Source organism: Vanellus vanellus (genome assembly GCF_965231255.1).
Source record: "Vanellus vanellus genome assembly, chromosome: 4".
Lineage (NCBI taxonomy): Eukaryota > Metazoa > Chordata > Aves > Charadriiformes > Charadriidae > Vanellus > Vanellus vanellus.
The window spans coordinates 16,126,505-16,149,584 of record NC_138909.1 but is presented as its reverse complement, the minus strand read 5'-3'; the positions used below and the strand labels follow the sequence as shown (position 1 = coordinate 16,149,584).

Here is a 23,080-nt window from a genome sequence, read left to right as displayed (position 1 = left end):
TTTAAAAATCAGTCAGAAGGGAGAAAAGCATCTCATATATTTAACAGGTGCAAGTTCACTGTTTCATATCTACTTTCTGAATAACATATGATAATATGTTATAATATATAATATATAATAACATAAGATATGCTTTTCATGGTTTTTTTTAAGGTGACAATATTATGAAAATTATTAGAACAACAGAAAGTGGATGTTTCAAAGCTTTATTTATTTTGAAAGGTCATAGTTAATGAAGTTTTAAGGTGTAGACTACGGCAAATTATTTATAGCCTGGACTCAGGCCAGTGCAGTGCCATATGAGCCCCTGGGTAGCTTAGGGGGAAATCTCACCTTAAGCGGGAAAGAATTTTTTTTCTCTGTGTAGTAGAAAGCTGCCCAAAGCTACCCCACTTCAGGGAATAAAGAGTATTAACTTCCTAGATACTCTTATTCTTTCCCACTGTGCTACCATCTTTTTCTCTTTGAGGATGCTGGAGGGTACAATTTCTCCCTGATGTTGCAGTATAAAAAATGTCCCTTCCATTTGTGTAACTGCTTGGTCCCCAAGTAAACTTCGTGTGGATTGTTCCCCGTATCCACCTGTCCATTACCACTGTTGCACTCTGGCTCTGCATCTGGTGTTAACTGTAATCAAATGTAGGTGACTTAGGTTGTCAGCAAAATTGAAGCTCAGACTTTTATTACAAAGGGCAAAACACTGCTAATTTTCTTGAGAAAGTTGTGTCCTATATTTCTTTTTAATTATATATGTGGTGTGTATTGTGTATTTATGCGGTGGGCTACATTAGGAATAATGTAGTGATGCTTCCCCTCTTCTCAGCACCAGTGGGGCCACACCTGGAGTGCTGTGTGTGATTCTCTAGTGCAAGAGACGTGGAACTACTAGAGAGTCCAGCTGAAGGGCCACTAAAATGATTGAGGGACTGTCATCAGAAGAAAGGCCAAGAGAGCTGGTACTTCAGCTCAGAGAAGAGAAGGCTCAGCGGGGATCTTATCAATGTGTATAAACACCTGAAAGGAGGGTGCAAAAAAGATGGAGCCAGGCTCTTTTCAGTGGTACTCAGTGCCAAGGCAAGAGGCAGTGGGAACAAACTAAAACACAGGAGATGTTGCCTAACAGCAGAAAACACATTTTACTGTTAGAGTGACTGAGCACTGGCATTTATTTCCCAGCAAGGTTGTGGAGTCTCCCACCTTGGAGATACTCAAAAGCCATCTGGACGTGGTACTGGGCAACTGGCTCTAGATGGCCCTGCTTGAGCATGCGGGTTGGAGCAGATGATCTCCAGAGGTCCATTCCAACTTCTGCCATTCTGTGATTCTGCAAAGGGTGAGTATTTAAGCCACAGACATTAAATAGCATGTTTCCAGTCTCCTGGGAGCTCAGTGCTTCTTAGAAATCTAGATGGAGCCACAATCCACAGTCCATCGAATAGGAGAGTGAGTCTCCCCTGCAAATCAAGAGAGCTGTTTTCCTCATCTCTCCTGTTACCATCTGTTCACACTAGACAATTTAATCCATATTAATAAAGACTCAGCTCTGAAAATATTTGACAAAGATCCCTACCAACCAGTCAATCATAGCTTGAAATAAATATTGAAGAGCACTAGAATGTCTTGGCCCAACTATCAGACATATCTGGATGCACTGGACCATTGTTCAAAGGTTCATTGTGCATAACTGTGATTCTGACATATGAACACTGTCTGCCCAGACTATTAAAGAAAATAAAAATAAAGCCATCTGTTTATTATACTTGCAGGTCACTTCCTGCTTATGCAGTTCTTGGAGATAAAAGCTGTGAAGTATGGAATGGTGCCTCTTGTATTTTAAATTAATTCAAGAAGGCATACTGGTATTTATGACATTGTAATTACATCCAAAGGAAAAAAGGGAAATCATGCCTTTAGGTGAAAAAAGCTGACCAAGAAAAAAATTTTGTGTGAGCAATTGAAATGGCCTTATAAATAAAAAAAATATTTTATTAACAATGAGCTAGGGCTTCAGAAGAACACGTATTATTTTCTAAATCAAAGCTGCTTTTTTTGGTTGTTTTTTTTTTTTTTTTCAGGTACAGCATATGAATGGAAAGATCCTGAGCCTTTTCTGTGTATCTTTTTGGTAAGGCTTCTGTTATGCTTTGACTGTGTGGATCTCTCTGATAAATACAGCATGGATTCTCCCCCCATCATTGGTGATTTGATGTACTGGGAAAGTGAAAGCAATTTTTTTAATTGCTCTTTGGTGGCACATTATGTTCTGCATCTATCTGTGTTAGATGGAAGTACGCTGCTCTGGTGACAGTAAATGCTGTGTCTTTATACTCAAGATGTTTCCTGTGACCTTCTGGAAGCTATTTGACTAGATCCTCAGAAAACATCAACAATTGCAGTTATATCGGATGTGGCCTATGAGAAGAGTTTTTACCTGCATTTATAGCTATGAAGGGTTAACAGTCACATTTTAGTTTGATTTAAACAGAGCTTCAGCAAAATCTTTACTTCAAGGGCTGCCTGTATAAGTGGCAAGGGAAATCAACCTATGTCAATCTACTCTTCTTTGGACACTGGCTTCTTTACAGTGCAGCAAAGAATGTATCTGTAAAAAAGTAATTGAACAAATAATCTGAAAGAGATATCCATGACGTATCACTACTTTTCCAGAGAAATAGTATAGAGGTGTCTTAATGTTGTCTAAGATTAAGAAAAGGACAATGTCTTATTTGGAAACTTGACTAAGAAGTTGCACTGCATCCTAAATAGGCTTGGCACTGTCCAGCCATAAGAATTGCAACTTTTGTAGCCCTTGGAAATAGCATTAGGAAGAGTTTCTCTACTCTCTCCCTCACTTGCACAGGCATGCAGTGTTGGGACAGAATTTTGCCAATTGGTTCCTTTGTTGCTGGCAGACAAAAAGATAAACTAGTGTTGCAACCTGCCTTTCTCTTTCCTTTTTTAAAAGTTTGCTTAAAAGACTAAGACTAAGATCAAGAGCTTTGCGGATGTATCAAGAATTAATGACCCTTGTGTAAGTCACACATCCTGTGCCAAAGAATCTACATCCCAGCTGAGGTGATGAATACAGAGACAAACTCTGACAGGGAGTATGTCATGGGAGTAGCAAGTGTACAGGAACAAGTATTGGGAATGACTTCTTACAGGGAAAACAAAAGAAGATTAGGGATTCAGAAAAAGACTTGACCAAGATGTCCATAAAAATGAAAGTTGACTAGTCTGACAAGTCTTGGATTTCAAAGTTTTGTTGGATGTGTATCTAGACTCTAATGGGTCTGGTGTTTTCTTTTTTTTCTTACTGTCTTTTTGGCTTTCCTTTGTGTTAGTGTGAGATAGAGGTATCTTCTTATGCAGGGATTCCCTTGAGCATTTCTTACTTATCTGTCTTTTAATCATAGTGAAGAATCCAGGCCTTTTGATATGATCACCTATTGCAGACGAGGGGGAATTACGCACCCCATGCTAGGCAAGGTTGAGATATAGTTAAGGGAAAACACATGTGTGGAGCTCTTTGTTTTAGCTTTTTCTCCATGTGCTATAGATCTTTCAAGGAAAGAACAAATAATGCTTTCTTCTGGGGAAGCCATTTTGCATTACTATTCAGTCAGTGTCTCATTCAGTTTGGCCTCATTAGGAACAAGGGGAGCTGCAGCCTGTAGACAGACTCAAAGAATGTCTGGGCCATGACAGATGGAGTCATCATAAGGGGGAGAAATATTAAGCCCTGATTTAATGTGTAAGAATGTTTTAAGCTGTGTTTAAGCTCTTTCTGGTCCCTGCCAGAAATTATTCCAAAGTCTTTTTGTCTGTGCAGAAGTGTCGGGCCAGGTCAAAATCCTGTGACTGGATCCTTACTATGGACACTTCTGCATCAGGCCTTAAATCAAAACTGCGTGATTTTGACTTAAGTGGATGCCTGTCTACACCCTTGAATGAGAACAACCAGTGCTACAGTATAATATAGTATTTGCTAATGCAGTTAAAATATCTATAAAATAAGGGACAAGATGTGAGTTATATAGTTGTAAGGCAGCCCCTCCAAATAAGAAAATGTTGAGCATTGTCAGGATAATAATAATAATAATAATAATAATACCAAGAAAAAGACATAGGACGCTGCTTTGGTGCTATATAAAAATTTGGCTTTGCCAGCATCTTAAATACTGTATGTGATAATTGTCTCCCCATCTCTAAAAGGATGGACTAGAGTTAATGGAGGTACAAAGAAAGAAACCTAAAATGGTTAAGAGGATGGGACCGCAGCATAACAAGGACAGACTGAAATGTCTGGGACTCTCAAGTATGGGGAAGAGAAGGCTGGGAGAGATGGAATTTATTTTTACAAAGCTATGAAGAAGATAGATCAACTGCAGTCTGTTATTCACCAAACTGTGTATTAATAGAACTAAGGGTGACATAATTTCTTTGGTTTTAAATCAGTCCTCTACTAGTTTCATTATTTTGCACACTGCATAGTTAACTTCTGGTATGTGCAGCCACAGGAGATGGTTGAAGCAGACAATTTCAACAGATCAAAAAATTAAACAGAACCATGTATTGGATGTCCCTAAATAGGTACTGAAGTGATTAGGCAGGAGGATTCTGTAACAACCCTAGTACAGCTCTTGGAGACAGAATACTTGGCTAGATGAATCCCTGCAGGGTGTTTCTCATGTTTTTGTGTTTTTAAGGCTGTCACATATGGCGTCTGGTGAAATCAAAGGCTAAAGCTTTAGGTGAATTCTTTTTCCAGCAGAATTCAGAGATTCTTTCTCTTGGGTTAGCCATTCCAGTTTATGCACAGGTCTGTAGGATGCATCGGTCAGTAAGAGAGTGTTTTCTTCTTTCTTTTGTCTGTCGATCAGCCACTTCAGCCTCATGGAACAGACAGTTATAATCTGGGGTTGTGTTGTTGGTGGTGGTTTGTTTGGTGTGTTTTTTGGTTTGTTGTTTTTTGGTTGTTTTTTTGTTTTTTGTTTTTTGTTTTTTTAAAGTAAGGCTTCAGCCAATGCTTGGAGTTAAGTATAATTACACACAGAGTTGGAAGAGGTGGTAGAACCAAATTGTACAATTATTTTATTTTTGGAAATTAGTTTGCAACTACTTGTGATTACACTTAATATTGAAAATAATATATAAAAGAATTCTGGGGAAATGTATTTTCACAACTTAGTATAATTGTGTGGTATTCAGTAATGGCTTAGTTTTGTTAACTTTGCTGTTCTCAACTAGCACATTTTATTTTTTGACATCTTGATGGAATGAGCTGCTAGTTCTGACTAAAATTGGCCGATTTGATCCCTTTTTGGGGTCAAATTAGGTTACTTCATTTGAAATTTGAGTCCTTTATACTCTGTTTTGAGGAAGGTGGTAATTATTTCATTTTTGGTGAAAGACATCACTTCTTGTCCTCTTTTTTCCTTCATTTGAGTACTATGTTACTGTCAGGCTTGAGAGCATGGAGTTTATTTCTTTGCAAGCAAACTGACATAAGACTGCAAAAGCAATTATGTTAAGCTGCCTTTTGGATCCATCTTTTGGCTTTGATGGACAGTCATGCCTTTGCTATGCTTTCTGCTCTCTGTGAGATGACTTGCGAGAAAGGTAAGTTATTGTGAACAATTTATACACTCCACCAAGACTTTTCAGGAAAATAATTATTCTGCTAAAATTTGTGAGTTTTGGGGGTCAGCAAACACTTTCTTGGCTCTCTAAATACCAGCTTAAAACCAATACGGCAAACAAAAATAGCACAAAGAACTTGGGAATATTTTTGTACCAGAATGTCTATGATTGTATTTTTGTATTATTTCTCACACTCAAATTACAAGACTGGGCACAGTCTAAATGACATGCCCTGGGGTTGCCACTTTTGTTTGCCAAGTGCAAGGTCCTGCACCTAGGTCAGGGAATCCTAAGCACAAATACAGGCTGGGCAGAGAATGGATTGAGAGCAGCCCTGAGAAAGACTTGGGGGTGTTGGTTGATGAGAAGCTCAACATGAGCCGGCAATGTATGCTCACAGCCTGGAAGGCCAGTCGCACCCTGGACTGCATCAAAAGAAGCGTGGCCAGCATGTCAAGGGAGGTGATTCTTCCCATCTACTCTGCTCTCGTGAGACCCCACCTGGAGTACTGCATCCAGCTCTGGGGCCCCCAACATAAGAAGGACATGGACCTGTTGGAGCGTGTCCAGAGGAGGGCCATGGAAATTACCAGAGGGCTGGACTGCATCTGTTATTAAGACAGGCTGAGAGAGTTGGGGTTGTTCAGAGACCTTATAGTGGTCTTCCAGTACCTGATGGGGGCCTACAGGAAAGATGGGGAGGTACTCTTTATCAGTAAGTGTAGTGATAGGATGAGGGGTAACAGTTTTAAACTGAAAGAAGGTAGATTTAGAACAGATATTAGGAAGAAATTCTTTACTGTCAGGGTGGTAAGATACTGGAACAGGTTGCCCAGAGAAGTTGTGGATGCCCCGTCCCTGGAAGTGTTCAAGGCCAGGTTGGATGGGTCTCTGAGCAACCTGGTCTAGTGGAAGGTGTCCATGCCCGTGGCGGGGGTGGGGGTGGAGTGGGGATTGGGACTAGATGATCTTGAAGGTCCCTTCCAACTTAACAATTCTATGATTCTGCTGTTTCCTGCTTCTCTGTCTCTCTTGTCCTCCTCTGGAAGCAGGACAGGCCTTTCTATGCCAACCTGGGAGAGGAACAGGCAGGAGGAAGGCTGAATTTCTCCTTCCTTCAGACTCAAACATCAGCTCTTCACCTTTTGCCCAGTAAAATGCCAGAACATTTTGGCTGAGGTAATCGGGTCCCAAACACGGAGTGAGCAATGAGCCTGTTCTGAGGTGTTGACAGTATGGGAGGAGATGAAAAGGAGTGGGTCTCTGTGTTCCAGTGATGCTTCACATAACCTTCACAGTCAAGTCCTTCTGGAGAGGTCACAGACCCCTTCACAGCCCTTCCCAATGAAATCAAATTCTCTCAAGCAGGAGACTTGTGAAGAGAAGGAAAAGCCCCATACCTATCTGCAGATACCTAAATCCTTTTGCACTTAACTGTTTTTGTAAATACCACAATAGTTGGCCTTATCACCAGACAAAGTCATATTTTGTGTCAGTAACACAGAAAATTACAGCTGTTTCACCTATTGCTGTCACAATCATTATCACTAAGGCAGTTACCCAGCTTCCCAGCCAAACTTAGCTCACTCTTTGCGAGACTGGGGGGAGGTGGGGAAAGCAAACTTGGTGTTTGACAGCCTGCACCTGGGAGTGTACATACACCCTTTTATGCCTTATCGCACAGCTATACCAGCCAAATACTTTCTTTGTGTGTCAGGAAAAGGTGCAGTGACAGGAGCTGGCTGCCAGTATTTGACAAGAGAGTAGTTCAAGGAGAGAATCAGATGGTTAGTTGAAGCTGAGATGCCAAAAGATGTATACCTACAACTCTGATATTTGATGTGGTTATGATGAAAGCGTCAATGACCTTTGCAGTGCTGCTAATGGATCCCAGAGTCAGGTCTCAGGCAAAATTTTACAAAGCCTACTTCATACTGTTTCTTACCATTGAAAAAAATTTTGAAGATTAACATACAAAAGAGAGAAAATTACAGGAACATACCTGCAAAATTCCTGGTGTGGTTTTTTTTCTGTTTGTTTGGGGTTTTTTTATTTCATTCTCAAAGAGAGCTTTTAGGGACTCAGAGTAGTAACCTGTTTTTCTTGACTTTTACCAATGTTGTCTGACTTAGCAAATGACCCTGCAGGGCTTTAGTCTCTTTTTGTGCTCACTGATGGCCAGAACCTCTAGCTCTTACAAAGACTTGTGTGGCTTGACATGGCTTAAGGTTGCTTCAGTTATGAGCTTCACAAACAAAAGTTAGCTTTGCTATAGCTTCAATGCCAGAAAATAAACACACATACACTTAAAATCCAATGTAAGTCAGGCAAAGTCTTTCCAGGGTTTTTAGTTCAATCACTGCAGCCCTACTCAACTAGGGAGCCTAGAGAACAAGTAAAGAGTAGAAGGAAGAGTCCTGCCTGCCTTTCATGTAGAAAAACCTGACTTCTTCATCCTTTTCAAGGCAACAGAATGTCAAGTCAGGTTGTGTTGCCTAAGGCTGCTATGCAGTGAGGGGATTTAAATGTAACCTCCACATACAGAAAAAGGAAGTCCCTTAATTCATTCAATATTTTATTAGAAATCTCTTAATGCTGGTCTTATTCCTAAAGGTAAACATCTCGGAGGCTTTTCAAAGCCTGTATTTCATTATTTAATAATCTGTTTTCAGTAACACAATTCCCTAGGTCTGAGCTTGTAACTAAGTCCACAGGCTGGAAATATCAGCAGTCCAGGAACTGTTAAATAATTAAGCCATTGGTGCCTGTAAGTGTTAGGGCCTGAATCACTCATATTTTATTTTCACAAACAGCTGGGGAAAAAAAAAGTGCTGTGAAAAAAGATTACTTATTAGCTCTTTTTAAGGACAATGTAACTTTTGTCTACAATTGAAGCCGTGTGAATTTTTGTTTAGAAAGTAGTATTTATGGAAGAATGTTTAGCAGTGAGCCTGTACATACCTGGCTATTCGTGTTTCAATAGAGTTTCAATAGAGTTCTTCCATCTTCTGGACTCACTGGAAATCCCTACCTCCATTCAGAGGGTAAATACATTTTTATAGGACTTCTGTATGGCAGCCTTCTTAAAAGAATTCCTGGGAATAGCCATTGACTGGAAAATACAGGGTAGTGTTTGGCTGTGGAACAGCACAGCCCTGTACTAGGTGTGTGTGCATAAATGCTTGTTCTTGTGCTTGCAAGTGTGCATGCATATACGTGTACACAAGCACACATTTGCACGTATCCTGTCACTCACATGGGGGAAATGTCTCCGAAGGTAACTTGAAGGCCAAATATTTGGACTACTCATTTTGACATCTGAGACACTGAGGTGGAAGTGGGATCGTTTTGAACACATAAGATATGACATGGACTGCTCTCTAATTTCAAGCAGATGGAGGCAGGTCAGTCCACTGAGAGAGTTTCTCATCCATGAATGATATATGTCATGATTTTTCTTCATCAGAGAGAGATGAGATTGGTTTTATCATAGTACCATTTACCCTGGAGGGGAGGACAAAGTAGTACAATCATAGATATAGTTTAAGAGAATAGGAGCTCAAGGAATGATAACAAAGGGCTTTTGTGAGCACTAGTAATGTGCACTCCCTAATTTAGTCCAGACAGAAAACAACTGAGTGAGAGCCATAATTTACCACGGAACCAGATTACTTTCTTCTGTAGACAATTTGAATTCAGTTGCGATGTGGACTATGATGGCTGGATAGAAATGGGAGAGGGAGGGGTAGGAAGGGGAAAGAAAATAATATTTTGATGAAATGTTGTAGGACATGAGAATATTTTCCTTGTACCACTAAATGGAATTCTGTACTTATCAGTGCGAAAAACAAATTAGTACAAGGCGGGAAATACATATGGACTGTCTCAAATACTGCTTTTTGCTCTTTTGAGTATGATAGTATGACAATGCCACCTTTCTATATCCATCATCAAACATACTTGTTAAGCTAAGACATGCAAATAAGTGGTTAGAATTAATCCATCTCTTTCATTGTGTCCATTTGTTTACTTTGGCTTTTTAAAATACTTTGGGACTCTTGTGATCTGTAGTGGGAAATCTGTCTGCATTCCCTTCAGAGTTTATTTGCAGTGTTTACAAGCTTAGGCTATATTGACATCGTTACTAAGGAGAAACTAGCTTTTGGTGGTGCAGGAAGCTTTAGCAACTTTACATGTACATACAAAATTGAAATATACAAGCATTACAGTAAAAAACAAATTTTAAATCTGTGTTTTCAAACCACCTGTAATTTATGAAATACTAGAACAAGGCTCACCTCTACAACCTCTGTTAGACCCCTCTGTCTTCTGTATGCTCATTATAAAATACTTAGTAATTTTCGCTATCAGCATGAAAATATTTTTCTGGTAACTTTGAGGAGAACAAATTGCCTCAAACATCTCTTACAAAAACACGAAGCTTGCTTTTCAGATCACCAAATATTATTTTAAAATAACTTTCCTCTTGAGTAGGATTGACTGGACTTGTTTGCTGCCGTGATTTAAACACCGTATTGACATCTTGTTGTGATTAGCTGCACAAAGAATGTGGAGATATTCATGATTAGTCAATATCCTGTGAATTAAGCAGTCTGTGACTATTTTCTGTGATTGAGTAATGGTGAACAGCAGACTTAAAAAAATCAAAGAGCTGTTTATGAATGTTACAATTCAATCAAAAAGAGTTTCTGTTATTATGAAGACATCCCTTTTCTCTAATAACTGTAGTTTAATTATAAAATATTTTTTTTCCAGCCTCTTGGCAGTAATTGAAAATATGAGTACTGAAACTAAAGAACTTCCTTTCTTGGTGTCCTTTTGATCCTTTTCTAAAAAACAAAGCTGTACCTTATAGTTTATTTTATGAAGGTTTAGAATTATGATTTTAGCAAGTAAAAATCAATTATTTATGCAAAATTATGTTTTCACCGAACATGTCCTTATATTTCTGGTTGTTTACCAGGATGTGGTATATCTTATTGGATGGTAATATTTACCTTTTCTGTACAGGAAAGGGAGAAAAGTGAAGCTTCTAAAATGTGGCTTAAATCTCAACCTAATGTTTTCATACACAAACTAATAGAGAAAGTGTCTTCTGCAATCACTTCTATTTTGTGGGCCAAGACTATTTTCTTCCAGTTCTTACTGTTTCTCATAGAACAGATCTCTTTTTTCTTTGCCACTAGGATCTGAGAAAATTGCTATAATATAATTGTACTCTGTTCCAATTCGATGTCACTACTGTTTTGAGTCACTACACTTGCTGAAGTGGGCAGATTTCTTTTCAGCAATTAGGAGTCTGAATGTGAAAGTTTTTTTGGTTTGGTTTGGTTTGGTTTTTTTTTAAGCAAAAACTGCTTATCAGAGACTATTCATTTGTCCAGTGATCCTTTCAGTGCTAAAACTTGCTGATTTGTCTTAGTGAAGTAATTCAATACAGTAGTAGCAATAGAGGATAAAACCAACTGCATGACACAGCAAGCAACTTTTGGTTCTGAAGGACCCAATTAATTTATTAATATAAATGTACATGTATGATATTTACTTCAAACCAAGAGGATTCTGGGTCTAATACAATGGTATGTTGTACTAGATCAGGGGTTTTGAGTGCAGGAATTTTTTTTGTTTGGTTTTGGTTTTTTCTTAAGTCCTTTTAGTATGATGCAATGACAGTATATCCTTTGGTTCTTCAGATGACCTCTCTGAACTTAAAGTGCATATTTTGAAACACCAACCAGCCAAACGACAGGATGGAAGTTTATGACATACTGATTTTATTTGACACTGGTACTTCAACATTTTGCTCTTTAAAGAACACAAACATTTTCTGGTTTTCTTTTTATAATTGTCAAAGGGTTGTGTCCCCAGCCACCTCACTAAAATAAATCAAAACAGTTCCTTGTATGCACTGCATTATAACCACAGCAGATGACTTATTTTAATGACATTTTAATCCTTTTCCAAGAGGAGCAAAAGCATTAGTGTGAAGGATGAAAGATTATTTAAAATAGTAATAACATCCTTAATCAGTTCCAGGTAAGCAACCTCAAATCACCAGAAATTTGCAACAGGGGAAGCACGTATACAGGTAGTTATCATAGAGTTGCTAAACTGAGATAGCTTGTCAAATTTTCTTTCCCCGCTCTCACTCACCCTGTGGCAAATGTGATGCAACATACCTCTCTTTTTGTCTTCACTCTGGGGATAAAAGGGCATTCAGAGTAGCAACATAAGAGGTTTCTACCAGTTTTCCATCAATAGGTAAACTCAGTATTATCTGGGGAATGCATGTCCCTGAAGGACAGAAGGAAGAAATAAATAGCTCATCTTGAATGAGTATTCTTGGAATAAACACATGTGTAAAATATGAATGATGTAATACCCATTATTCTTTAGAATTAAGTTTTCCCTTTGGAGTTAGCAGGCAATTAAATGCCAAATTTGAGGCAGAAGTTGAAGCAAGATGCTAATATTTTTTCTCTGTTGCAACAACCGTTGTTTCCTTTTTAAAAATCTTCTAGATGACACAAAAGGGCTTGGACAAATAGCTGGTAGGTTCCTGCATTAATCTTGATAACTTTGGTATTGTTGGCTTACTGTAAACCACAGAATGTCATACTGCCATGCGTCTGTCCACAAAATTAATCTTAACACCACAGTGCAGCTTGCTTTAGAGGCCACTCCTAACATAAAGAAGTTTAAAGAATCCATCAGTTGCACTTAGAATTTCACTGTCTCTAAAGAAACAGGAGTGAAAGTCAAATGCAATTTCTAATGATTGTTAAAGTCAAAACTTACTGAATTTCATTACTTAGGTCCTTGTTGTTTGAAACCACTTATTAATGAATTGATTAAGTAATAATTATTTAATTTCTTATCTATTAGTTAATTATGTAATTGAGTCAATTTATCATATATTTAGAATTTATTTTATATCCTCCAATTATTTGCAAATTAATATTAATTATTCCTTATTAATATGTAAATTATTCAGCTTTTGCTCATTAACATTGAACATACTATGAATTTCCTACAACAGCTGTGCATTTTCAATATACTATACTTTATTGGTAACAGATTTCCTTCAATAATGCTCTTTTATCCCACTCATGGATTTTTATTGTTTATTCATAACAAAGTTTTCCTACTCTCTGAATTTTAAACTTTTTCTCTACTCCAGTTTCAACACTTTAGCTCTTGCTACCATAAATGCTGCCATATTGTCTTTCCTCTGAAACCCAAGTGATGGTCCAATGAATAATTGTAGGAAAGTTTTACCCCTGTAACAGCTTGCTCAGAATAAATATGTCTTGGGAAAGGACACTATGAAATTAAAAACTTGGCTTGTGTATGTATCTCTTAAACCTTTTGCTTTTCTAGTTTTATTAAAGAGCAGAGTTCATTTTAAACTTACGGTTCCAAAGGCAGATCATTGAAAGAAGATTCAAAGAGATCTAATTAAATTGTCCTTTACAAAAACACATCTTTATGGAAAACGTGACCTTTCTGTTTTTATGCTATGGATGACCAAATTCTATTTTAAGGTTTCAAAGAAGGACAGAACAATTGATTGTATTGTCTGTTTTCTAGGTCTTTAATTCTCTTGCACTTTGGCCAGGTGAACAGATCCCAGTTGTTAAGTTTTTGTTCTTTTTTTTCTTGTTGTCTTGAATAACCAGTAAATGGCTAGAACATATCTGAATGTGTAGTGTTTGAGGATCAGAGGGAAAAGTCATGGATTTATGAAAGGAAAGAAATAAGTAGATGATATAAACAGGAAAGAAAGAGGAAGTAGGTTTAGCACATTGCTCTTTCTGAGACATACAGAATGTACCTGCTGATGTTGCAGGTACTGCAGTCGGAGACTATTGGGCAGGAATGGGACATCAGTAGAGTACGTCTTGTACATGGTGCTGGTGACCTCCAGCTCTTCAAGATGAGTCTTTGCTGGCCAGATTCTCTTCTCACATGGGCTTATGGAACGCACCTCAGCTGGAATGGCTCAGGTGGAAGGTACAGTACTTCTGAAAACTCTTAACTGTCTTAGCACACCTATTCTGGCAATTAAAAACTCAATTAGCATGACCATTTGACTCAAGTATTTAAATTTAAATTAGCACCCTCTCCTTTAAACTATTCAGAGCTGTGAGGAGAGCAACTGCTTCGGGCTGAGACTGCATCAGCTACTGCAAGAAATTTGCCAATATAGGTAGTAAAGGAGCAGCGAAGGTATATTATGTCTTAAACAGGGTACATTGTCCTAAACTGAGTGCAAGTATATTCTGAACCTTGTCCTCCATTTGCAACGTTTGGAGCCTATAGTGATTATATCTAAGCAATCTAATTGGATTATTGTGCTAGAAATGTGGCATTGGAGGTTTTTCATTGTTAAACATTTTAGCTCTGTTAACCTATACCATGATAAACAGCAAATACTGTCAGCATCTCTATGGCACATCTACTTCTGTTGGGTTGACATTTTTGCATATTCTGGAAAAGAAACCAAATTATAAATGACAGCCTACAGCATTCCCCTTTGCATTAGTTTGAATGAATTAAGCAGGTTATAGAACTATGTTTTCTTACTGTTTTTTTGTTGAGAGAAAATTATTGGTTTTGCCAACCCTTGACTTCTTTTGTGTGAGGCAAAGGGTTTCTGCAAATCCACAGTACCTCAGGGACAGTTTAAAGAATTCACCAGTTCCTGGAGGGTCCGTTGCTAGATCAGGCCAATGGTAGGCACTACAGGAATGCAAATTACTTCCATTATACAATTTTAATAAATATGATTCAAAGACAACTGTTCCTGCAGCTTGTCCAACAGGAAAAAAAAAAAAGCCCAAGCCAACTGCTAAACAAAAATGCCAGGAGCTGTGATGAATTATAATTCATTTTGGACAGGAAACAATAAATATATGACCTAAAGTAAAAGAAAACTTTAGGCCATGTAATTAGGGGAAAAAAAATCCCATTAGTATTATGAACTATGAGCTGAGCAGGAAATTCCCAAGTGTAAGAAATGAGGTTCCAAATCTGCAGTTGTTCAAAAACAAGCTAGAAATGCATACAGGAATGATGCAGCAAGTCTTGCAAAATGTGAGGGTCTCCAATAAAAGACAATTTCTATGATTCTAAATGCTTATCCAGAGAAAATTCAGACAAAATATTTGATTTCACATACAGAAAAGTGCTAACAGCCTTAACAATAAGACAGTGACTTCACTGTTACAGTAATGCTCTTGCCTACAGAAGATTGCTAAACAGATTTCTGCTTTCCTATGCTTGAAGAACATCTTCAGTTTGAGATCTGTTCATTTGTGCTTGTAGGCCAAACCCCAATCTCAGTGTGATTTGCATAACCTTCTGCCTTTTCTGTGTCTCATCTGCTCTCTCCTCTTCCTCTAACTTTATAATGTAATTCCTCTTCTGTTTTTCCTTCTTACAAGATATTTCTTATCCTTTAAGTCCATGTGAAATTGTCGCTAGTATTCTCTTCATTGTCTTATTTCTGCTATAGGAGAGACCCCATGTCTATGACGTGAAACTTAAAACTTCCTGTCATCAAGTCCAAATCTTAAATCCCCCATCAATTTCTACATATCCATTCATTGAGCCATTCTTTCTTCAGTGCCACCATATTTTTCTTTTCTTCCCTTTTCAGACCATGCCACTTTCCATGGTATTAAGGCTGGTTGTGGGTCACTGTTTTAGTGCTTTGATTTGCAGCTGCAGCGCCATGCAAGGAAGTATAGTGTGCTTGCCATTACTCTGTTAGCCTCAGATCATAGGATGGAAAATAGTCTTCAAAGATGGATCCCTGAATGTCAGATGCAACAATGCTTTAAAAGGTAATTTGGTCATTTACCATTTCCCTAATCTGAATCTCATAATATTGTATTTTATTCAAATTATGGAAGGTAACACTGGGTCGCGTCATTATTACTGGATTCTAGTAAAATTAACGCTATGTGTTAGATTTAAACCAGTTTTAACCATCCACAGGCAGTGAGACCTACGTCTATTGATGTGTACTATTTAAACAGGTAACAGACTCTGCAGAACTTAATGCTGTGGTATGTCATCATTCCAGATATATGTAGATTGCAATTTGAAGTTGTGTTGGTTTTTACTGTATGTTTCTCACATTACAGAATAAAGTTTGCTGAAATTCAGAGGAGATATGCAGTAACAAACATTACGTGTGCTGTTTACTATTCTAGGGTCTTGGTTTTGTCTCTGTGACTAGTGACTAAGGTTAAATGTGTGGAGACTTGGAACTATAATCAATGAGTGGGAGCAGGGTTGTGTTGCTGTGCCTAGATACAGAGCAACAAACAGCACACAAAATATTAGATTAGAGTGAAAGCAGAGGAATGGCCTTTGCTCTGTTGGCTGCCAAACTCAAGCTCTTGCTGACTGATGAAAGGAATGTGCGCCAGAGGTGAAGCCATACTTAATAAGATAGCTCCTCCATAGTGCTTAGAAAGTTATGACAAGAGGAGACACAGGGAATCTCCATTTGATGTTTCCTTCTGGAACTGTGAAATGGAAGTCTATGCCTAGGACCTGAGGTTGTGTTGGTGGGTTTGCCTGATCTTTCTTGACACCAGGGTACACCAGGAGTCGTTTTCACCACTTATCAATTGTATCTCAAAATAAAAGGCCTTTTTAAGTACGATTGATGTGTGTAGGACCAGTTTAAGCGAGCATGTGCAGAAGTAAGTGTAACACTTGAGACAAAAGACAGTACTGTCAGTGCCAGGCTGACCCAAAGGATCCCATATGAGCAGCGCATGAGTGACTCCTGGCATATCCATTAACTGTTGTCCATCTCCTGCTGGTCTTGTTCCTTCCTTAACCAAGACCATCCTGGTATGTGTGGTGCACTATGCTGGACAGCTGTGTCCCTGCTTTTATGAGAGTGGCAGGAAGATTGCATTACTTACTCTGTCATCTCTGGTGTCTAGCCCAGGAACCTAGTTTGGGCTGATTACTGATGTCTGCTGAGTGACATCTGAAATTCCAACTATGTAAGATTCCAGAGCTAGAGACTATCTGTTCTGATCCTGTGAGAAGAAGAGACTTTATATTTAAATGTTGAATCTTAGATTAAATATTAAGGGCCTGATTCTTCATTGCATTGCACTGGTGTTATTCCAGGATCAGTATTCTGGCTGCATTTTTAAATATTAAATTTCTTCTGACAGGATGGAAGCTGATATGCAACCTCTGACATTGGGCTCCCATGCTGTTTCTTATGTCACAAATGATGACAATTGCCAGAAACAGTGACTAGCAGCAGCAAGAGACTGCAATATTCACTTTAATTGCATTCTATATTTTCAGATATAATTTACAGTTCTAAAGTGTTGAAAAATGAGCTTCCTGACATGAGCGCTCAGTATCCTGTAGCAAGCCACTGGGAACAGGAAAGTTTTTCTTTCAAGATTCAACAAAAACAGTCCCTTACTGTGTGACAGAAACAAGCTGCACCAAACCTGCCAATGATTCAGCATGTTTTTCTAAATTCAAACTGGGCTGCAGCCTGAAGTTTGCAGTAGGGATTCAAACCCTGCAGGGAAACACCAGAGGCTCAAGCCTTTTTCCCAGCATCCGTCATGGTGCCAGGTAGGGAAGCAAATGAGTAGCAAAACACTCTCTGTACTAAAATAGCATAACAAATGGCTCCAGGGCACACAGAGAGAGGCCAATACACAGCATTAATTAGCAAAATATTGCTAAAAAATCATAAATGGCACGATTGAGGGCTGGATGAGTTTTTGAACTCAGCAATATGAAAACCTGTGTGCAGTGGCTGTGAATTTGATGCGCGTTGGGAGGTTTCAGTGACAAGCAGACCAGTTTTGACTGGAAGAGAGAAACATAGTTTAAGGTATAATTTGCTGTAGAAGTTAAAGGCTCTGAATGAAATGTAAATTTCTCCAGGAAATTCTGACCTATGTATGACGGAACGAACAGACATTACTCTTTACTAGAATTAGTCACATGAATTGGAGGGAACATTTTCTTGAATTTAGCTGTGCTTTTCTAGCTGGAGACTGTCTTGAAGTCAGTCAGTAATTTTTCAAATGTGTTCATTATTCAAAAGTTTTGGACAAATATTTATGAGACTAGATTTCAGCGTATGGATCATACATGAATAGCCTATTCTTAGTTTTGCTTCCCACATTCAATATTTAGTATGACATCCTTGAGCTATGTGATCCATTATATAAGTCTTAAGTTTTAAAATATTTTTCCATTTTTCACTGTACTTCTGCTCTTGACCAATAGGAAATGAAGAACTTGTTTATTATACTTTGCTAAACACAGGAGTCTATCATGACTGCAGAGTCAACACATTATTGACATTCTTATCTTAAGATTTCATATGAGGACTTAGGCTCCTAAATCACTTCAGACTCGTGAGAAATATATTATATCGAAAAAGATACTGTCTGGTGTATGCTGTCACCACAGGTCAAGCTAGAAAGCTATAGCATGCAGTATTCTCCAGCAGGGATGAGAGTTCTCCCTTTCTGTGCTGATGACATTCTGGTCGGATGCTTTCAGAATATCTTTTAACAATATTGGGTTTTGCATTCCAGTGTATAGTTATATCGTCTGGCACATTGCTCCTATGTAGTTCTGGTTTTGTGACTGTTTTCTTCCCCAATACAACTGCTTGGAATGAAGAAGATCGTGTTTAAATTTCTAGTTCAATCATGGTTTTCCCTCTGCAAGTCTTTTTATATTAGCACTGTGTCCCCCTTTTCCTGATCAGTTTCTTCTCCATCACCTTTTTGAGGCTGCTTAGAGAGTAGATACCTGAGTTTTTGCAAGAGGTAATTTCCTGGAAATATTGACTTGACTTTAAAATTTTTATTATTGTGGCATGTATCGTCCCTACCTAGGAGACACCCAGGTCAGAGCCTGATCAGACACAGACTTTGTGTAAGGCTGGGAACAGTTTAACATGTCAATAACTGCGTTAGTGTAAATGGAAAGTGCAATGTGTTTATTCAAACTATTCTTAGGTGCTGGTTATGTGACAAAGGTGTCCATGGATAAACCAAAACAAGTCCCTTTTTCTCTTCTATTTACAGCTAGAGCAGAATGGGATGAGAGTTTCTTGCTGTTGGAGGGGATTTTGTTTTTTGTAGAAACCACATATTATTGTTGGTCAGAAAATGTAAAATCTGTTTTTCTTTTCACAAGCACCAAAGTTCATTAGTGCTAGAGTTACTTGTTTCTTTTCCTTGACTAATCCTGTATTTGTATATCACATACTAAATCTATCATTTTTGATAGCACATTATGGCAATGTGTACTAGAAGGCATATAAATGAGGTTCGTTGATTCTGGTTTTGAGAAAGAGGCATATGAGGATCTGGAAACAGCTAAATATTAAATAATCAAAAATCAGATTCTTAATATTCTCGAGGAGTAAGTTGCTACAAAATGGTAAGATACCAAACAGAAGCTCAAGGTCAGATAAACAGATTATACCTGATATACTTTATGTGTTCTCAGATACTGTAAGAATGAGGAGGAAAAAAATATATATTTCTGGACTTAATCAAATGTAATGTGATCATTAGATTTGCAACAGAGGAGAATAGATGGTGGCAAGTAGTTATTGGCTAGATAAGGGCCAGGAAATAATGTATCATAAAATAAATAAAAAAAAAAAAAAGGAAGATATGTACTGTTTTCTGTTTCTCCTGTGAACGTTTTCCTTTGAGAGTCATCAGACTAAACAGTAGTAGTCATTCCTCAGTCCTACATATATCTATGATAATTAAATGTTTCCTTACTGTCTGGTCCTTCTATATAGTACACCCTCTGCTGCAAAATACATTGATGGGATGACATATGATTCCTGCAGTGCAATTTTAAGAGATTAGTAAAAGAGCACTAAATACAAATTACATGTATAAATTAAACCAGGTTGAAAATACCAGAACAACTTTGGGAGGGATAAGTTTAAATGTTAAAAGCACCTAGGTAGCATGTAAAAGAATTTCTTTCAGGAATATAAACTATATAAGTGGAAATTCAGTTATAGTGATTGTGTAGACATAAGTAGTTAGCTTGTGTCAACAGCAAACATGGCAAAAGTGCTTTAAGAGGGAAACAGCACACAAATTTCAAGATGGACACAGAGACAAACAGTACTTAGGGGAGATGCCTAATCTAGGTCCTGGAAGCGAGAGAACTGGGTTAATGTAGCCTTCTGCCCAGCAAATCCTGCTGACAGTCTCTGGTATCGGAAAGTGGGTCTGGGGAGTGTTAGATTCAGTTAGTTACATTGGTTGGCTTGCTTGGGGTCAGCTATGTCAAAAAGATCTGGCATTTCTAGAACACCATTAGAGACTTTTTAAAAAATTATGTCAATTAAATTATGAATCAATATGTATTTTAATATATAATAATAATGTATTTATGTAAAAAGTAATAAAACCATCTTCTGACCTCCTAATATCAGCCACTTTTCTCAAATTGCTATAGGAGTAGTCATATACCTTTATCCAAGCAATAGAAGTGGGTGATGGTTGTCCAATGTTTGTTGGGTCTTACTGAAAGCAATTTTATTTACAGATTTCTTTTTTTTTTTTTTTTTTCTGGGAAGAAGCAGAATTCCTCAAGGAGCAGCTGTTTCCTTTCTATGCAAAATCTGGAAAGCTATGGTGTACTTAAATGCTTAGACTTTGTTACGTGTTATAAATGCTCAAACTATGAGATCTAAAACAATATTTAGACTGCAGTATACTGAAAGACAGGATATTTAGATTCAAGAGCTTCTTTTTTTTCTGTTGAAAAGTAGAGAGGAACAGCTATTTATACTGTTTGTATGTAGGGTTGCATTTGATTTGAAGTACCTTAATTATTTGTATATTGTAAGTTTTCAGTTTAGACTTAATCCTAAAACCAAGTCCAACTAAATATTTTCCTATACAAATGCTATTTATTTACACATGAGATTTATCAACTCTTCTGTGATAATGATAAAGAAAATTTGTTTGCTATTTGGTAATTTTAAAGTAACATGATTTAAAATATATGGGTCAGTAATTGTATCCATCCTTAAGTTTTAGGGAACATTTTTGAATTAATAAAAGCCTACAATATGTTTTTCATGCAAACATGCAAGGCATCTACCTGATTCTGCCACTGCCTGTCACCTGTGACCTAACAACATTTGCTGAAAAAAGATACAAGCAAGAAATGCAAAAGATAAACTAAATACTTGGCATTTACAAAGGTTTTTATCCAAAGACTGTAAAGCTGTTTACAAAAAATGCTGAAAAAGCAAGACCTCAAAGCATCTCTCCTTCAGCTGCTGAGTAGAGGTTTTTTTCTATTTGGAAAGCATTAGATGTATTTGTCAAATTACTGGGAAAAGTTAACAGATTGTGTTAATCTCCACTAATTAATGCCTTTTGCTTCCACAAACTTTCAGTGTCCCTAGCAAAAAAGCTATTGGGCAGCATTTGCAGGGTGGCTACTATCCTTAAGAAGAGGTTAGAGGTATCATGGCATGGTGTTGTCTACTAAGTGTTGTTTATGTCCTAAATACATTGACAGCAGCTGTGTTCACAACCAGGGTGGTCCAGCAAATAAGTCTTAAAGGTGGGAGTGAGGAGAGCTTGCTTCCACTCCAAAATCTGTCACTGGCTTCTTCCTGGACTAAAGTTTCTCTCCATGTCTCTGTCACTTAGCATTGTCTTTCTCTTATAGCTGATTTATACAGAATGTAGTAGATTGAGACTGATTAAGACCTCGGTTTGAACTCTCACAGAGCGGTACCTGTGACTAACAGTTTCTAATCCCTCAAGCTGTTTTGAGCATTGCACCCCACCATAGCTGGTCTTGGCCTAGAATCAAGTCTATGTGTATTCCTTACCATTTCAGCAGAATATAATGATGAGATGTGTCTGGGTATGGCATCCTTAACATGAGTTAATAAAACCTGAGTAATGCAGAGTCCTGTAGCCCATCAGTATAGATTACTGATACTGCGTAGGCACATGTACCTTTTCTTTGTTCTCTACTCTGGATTCACACATGGTCTTGGTGACCAAAGTTCAAAGCCTCAGTCTCCTTTTTCAAGGCATTCGGTGGTCTGATCCCAGTGGTATTCAAGACCAAAACCATTTGTCTTTTAAAGACCTGAGATGAAGACAGGGGTTGATGATTTTGCTCCTTCTGTATAACTGTCTTTTAATTTTTGGAATAAGGTTCTTTCTTGCCCACTCTAGACACCTCAAGTGTCAAAAATGCAACCTGTGGTCCTGAAACCTGTAAGAATTGGAGCACCGCGAGAGCAACGTTTTAGAGAAAACATGAAATTTGAAGAAAAAAAAAAAGAGAAACAAGATTTCAAATCCAGGCAAGAGTGAGGCTCTGGATTAGAGCTCTCCACCTTGCTGGCAACAAAAATAAATAAATCTCTCATTTCTGTCATGCGGTTATGCCTTTTTGCTTCCTTGGCAGCCCACGTGCTGGACACAACATATCAGGCCTGATTGTATGGGGAATATGCCAGCATGCTTGGAGAGAAGGTTCACCATGGATCACCCACTAGGGAGCTGGTTGAGGGCTGGTGCTGTAACCTCCTCCAGGGAAGGATGTGAGCTCACGTGGTGTGACACAGTCCTGGTTGCACAGCCTACAGATTCACGCTGGGGCTGTGTCCCCTTCAGGCACCTGCTCAACTGTGATCTCCAAACCATCCACAAAGTCTGTTTTCAGCCTGTGAAGGTTAACTTTCTGAATCATGGAGTCCACTGAGCTAAGTGGAGGTATGCCTGTTACAATGCATACAGATGTCTTTGAAATTTTTAGATTAATATCATTACAGAAAATAAGCACCTTTGTTTTTCTCCCTTTGGATGTAATAAACAACTATCTCCAACACCTGCCAAGAAGACTTTCAGAAAAATTTGGAAGAATTGGATTGTGTGGCTTCTTAAATTCCTTTAGCATACAGTAATCTTTACTCTCTTGCAGATGGCTTATCATCCTGATCTCAACATTACTGAATATAAATATGACATACTGCACTACACTGGAGAAAGATCAAAACAACTTCCATTAAGAAACAGTTTTTCACTAGGTGAGATAATGATGCCTCTTCCCTTTGATTATTGATTTTACAAAGTATTGGCGGTAGTGAAATGGGTTTGAGATTGTTGTCTTTGCACAACTGTAAACAAGATAAAAATAGATGTGGTTGTAATAGGGTCCATATACAAAAATCAAGAAATTCAAATGCTGTTTTTCACAAATTACATTTATGTTCAATGTAACAATGAAAACCTGAAGGACAGTGCTGGTACTGCTGACTGTCCAGGTTGCCTGACATTTCTTGTTAAATTAAACTGTTTCAAATTGTTTATAAATTTGCTGAACT

The 23,080-nt window shown here is 38.0% G+C and overlaps 1 protein-coding gene across 1 annotated transcript in view; it reads left to right on the top strand.

Moving 5' to 3' along the window:
- Positions 1–2,089: 2,089 nt before the first annotated feature.
- TTC29 (tetratricopeptide repeat domain 29) overlaps positions 2,090–23,080 on the top strand; it is a gene marked incomplete at its 3' end in the record, with an annotated part of 307,765 nt that continues 286,774 nt past the window's right edge. Inside the window, 2 exon segments of the mRNA XM_082482455.1 lie at positions 2,090–2,125; positions 22,678–22,783.